The following is a 3,884-nucleotide window of genomic DNA, read 5'->3' as shown; positions in this document are numbered from 1 at the left end:
TTTAGATTAGACATCCGCAAGAACTACTTCACAGTTAAGGCGGCTAGGAGCTGGAACCAACTTCCTAGGGAAGTGGTGCTGGCTCCTACCCTGGGGATCTTTAAGAAGAGGCTTGATGCCTACCTGACTGGACTCATTTGAGTCCAGTTTTTTTTCCCGCCCAGGCGTGGGGTCAGACTTGAAGATCTACAAGGTCCCTTCCGACCCTATTTCTATGATTCTATGATCCTTAAGATTAGCAGGACACGGACCATAACAATTCTGCCATACTTCACACTCACTGTCCATTTTTGGCCATTGTATATTTTTGACTATATCTACATCTTATAAAAAACGTTATTTTGAAGTAAGCCAATAATGTGGATGTGGAATTTGACATAAAAATAAAAGAATACCTAGATGTTGTTATGGTACAAGAAGATGCAGTTTTAATAACTATCTTAGATATTTGGGTTGGGCTAAAAACCAAAGAGAAAAGTCCCAGAAAGGAAGATGTGTGAAGTGATTTAATTCTCTTAAGTTTTCCAGTAAAATTAGTCATCATCAAAAGCAGTAGAAGCAAAAATATTCTGCTCTGAAAATACCTCAGCAGCAGTCAGCTCCATTCCCTAGAATTAACTTGACTACTGGCCTCTGAGTCTTCAGTTTCCTTGTTATTGCTTCCCATCAGTTAATTTGCTTGGGACATGAACTTTTCACCAGCTCCTTTCTGAGGCTGACTGCTTAATGAACACTTTTTAAAGAAGTTTTGGACTTGGGCATAGCACCTCAATTTAATGCTCCCAGTGACAGAAATTGAATACTTCTTGCATTGCTGCTTCTGCTACTTGCCCTTTTAGACTTTGACCTTGGAAACACTTAAATTTGCCCTTAAGACTTTGCAAGGCTTGGACTTAAAAAGGGAGCACATATCTGAGCTGTGTTCTTTGCAAAAATATTGAATGGGCATGAATACGTGCATCAAAAAACAGTAACAAGCATCTCTTTACTTATAGCCTCCCTAAATGATTGAGGTTCACTTATTACTACCTAGAAGGGGAAAAGACATGGATTTTAGTTCTTGTTCCAGTTAACTATTTCAGTATTTTACAGTTAGTAATCATTGGAGCAAAGATCAGGATCCCACCACACTCCCTCCTTGTTGGTTCCTAGTAAGCAATTCAACATAAAGACATTTGTATCTCATTCTTAGGTATCTGACTCTCTTCCAGTGCATTGTAGAAAGTAGCCTTGGTACCTAACTCTTGGCTGCAGGTTCCACTGTAATAGTCAGTGTTGCAGTTTTGTGGATTTAATCTTAAGAGCCTATTTAGCTCCATTCTACATGCTGCACTGGTATTTATGATGGTGCCTGGTCTTGCAGAGTATCAATATATGTATTTATGTGCTGTTTATTTCAGAAGAAGTACTCACAGCATATAAAGTTAAGCATATTTATAAGGCTTCATAAGTTTTGTCCTTATAGATTGGGGTGCTTGTGACGAGTGATCTCAAACAAATAGAAAGAGATATGAGAGACTCAGGAAGAAGTACAGAGTAGATGAGGCCCAAGATGTAAAGAATCCGTTTAGTGTATGTAGCTATATATGCATTTATTATTGCTATTCTAACAGTATCCTTACTATAAAAGTAATTGGTTTTCAAACAAGGTTGAACTTTCAATTTCATTCAAGTGTTTGCAAATTGTTTACCTACTGTAGCAGAGTAGCAAATTCAGTGCTTCCATAATTTATGGAAGGGACTAAAATGATAGATTTCATCTGTCACTTTTTTCCAGAAAGAAAAGAATGAAAAAAGGAAAGCCTGAAGCAGCACTGAATGGCATGTATGCTATGGACTCATTGGTGGAATATTGGTAGTAACCGTATAGTTAGGCTTGACTTGAATTTGAAAGATGTAATGCTGATTCTTTTTTTTCTTTTTTTTAGGAATGACTTATAAGATTTTTTTAGACATGCATTACAGATGGCTAAGTTTCAACACCTGGGACTTTACATAGATCTAAGCAAAATATTGTGTATAGCCTACATTTTTAAAAAGCAACATTAATAGTGGTATTCACTGATAATACTTCTTTATGCCATGGGAGATGACAAATGAAACTTGATTATTAAACGTGAGTATCTAAAAATTTTTATCCTAATTCTCTTGTGTGGATTTACGGCTTTTGGTTTTTAAGTAGGTAAATAAAATTACAGTTATCAGGGCTTATGCTTAATAAAAGAAAAATTTTATAAAACAAAACCACCATATTTTATAATATTCAAGTAAATAAGAACATAGGAAAAACCATTTTGGATCAAATCATGGCTCCTCTTATTCCATATCCTGTTTACACCAGTGGCCAGTACAATTTCCCAAATTTATATGCATCACTGCTAGAATTTCATATAATTACAATTGCCTGTGCTCCAGGTGATAACAGAAAGCTGTTTTGAGGTGAATGGTAGTTTCAGATTACATTCCTTTGACATCTGTGATTTGAGGGGAAATAGTTGTATTCACCATGTAAGGTTCTTCTTACACTTTATGCTGCAAGCTGCACAAATGTTGATTGGCTTAGTGCTAGCTTGGAGTTTACAGCAGTTGCACCCTTAATCTAGAAACCTTCTCTGACTGTCCCTCACCTGCACAACTGTGACTTGCCATGAGAGGCCTGATGAACATGGGCAGGACTAGGAGCTGTAGCTGTGAATTGCCACTACAGTACTGGTGAGTCAGGATGGGCTTCTATCCATGTTCTACCATTAGGGGTGTGAGAGATGGATTGGGTTGGGTCAGGGCAGGAACATGAGACCAGGAGACACAGAGTTAATGGGAGGTAGAAAGGAAACAGGTGTGGAGAAAGAGGGATAAAGTGAAGTCAGACACTATTAAGAATAAAATGAAAAATAGTAAGAAGAAATAATTACAAAAGAAATAAAGGGGAAATAAATTAAAGGTCCCATGTTTTGATGAATTGGCATTGCAGTTTGAGGGGTGCTGGGCAGGTTTATAGGGGATGCTAGAGCTGGGAGGAGAGAGGGAAAGCACTTTTGGGGGAGCTATTGCCCCTTCCTAGGAAGGAAGCTCCAGCTCATGAGGATTCAATAGACATGTCTAGATGAGTGCGCATGTGCATCTTGCGGCATCTCAAAGCCCTTTGGGATGCTGCAAGAGGCATGTGCGGGAATGAGAAAATGTTCCTCGTGCTGCAAATTTGCAGCATGGGGGCAAAATTAGACCCCTAGATATCCAGGGGTCAAAAAAAAAAAGGCAGTGAAAAAAGTGGGGCAGGGCATGGTTCTGGACCATGCCCTGAGGCAACCAGAGCCTTGGTCCTCCACAGAGATACTCTGGTAGCCTCCCCCCGCGTACACACACTAATTTTTGGTAGCAGCCAAAGCATCTCTATGGCTGGCCCTTGCCCTGGTGCTGAAGCATGCTGCCTGCCCATGTAGGGCAGCCAGCGTGCTAGCCACAGAGAGCTGGACATGAGCTCCAGTACTGGCAGGGAGTGGGGGAGCTGGAGGAGGGGGAAGGGGACAATGGGGGGGACCCCCAGTGGCCTTACCCACTCTCCCAGTCCCCCCAGATCACTGTCCCACCCAGCCCCAACCTCTGCCTGCCCTTCGAGCCCCACCTCCAGGTCCCAGCATCCCTGCAATTTAAAAAAACCAACAACAAAAAGACAAACCCTGCACTCACCAGCAGTAGCAGCTGCCATTGGAGTAACTGCCCCTGCCCCCACACAGTGCTGGGCTGGTTGACAGCCACAGTCTGGGCCCCGCTGCCCCCACTGTCATGTGCTGCATGGGAGGGCTCTGCCAGGAGGCCCCAGAGCCCCTGCTGCTGTGGTGAGAAGAGGCTTTTTTTTGGTTTTGTTTGTTTGTTTAAAGTACTGG

The 3,884-nt window shown here is 41.6% G+C and overlaps 1 long non-coding RNA gene across 1 annotated transcript in view; it reads right to left on the bottom strand.

Annotated features, from left to right (window-relative positions):
* Positions 1-3,884, bottom strand: part of LOC109311111 — a 22,717-nt gene that overhangs the window by 18,150 nt on the left and 683 nt on the right. The window lies entirely within an intron of this gene.

Source organism: Crocodylus porosus, unplaced genomic scaffold, assembly GCF_001723895.1.
Source record: "Crocodylus porosus isolate Cpor-Errol unplaced genomic scaffold, CroPor_comp1, whole genome shotgun sequence".
Lineage (NCBI taxonomy): Eukaryota > Metazoa > Chordata > Crocodylia > Crocodylidae > Crocodylus > Crocodylus porosus.
This window is presented reverse-complemented; position numbering and strand designations above follow the sequence as displayed.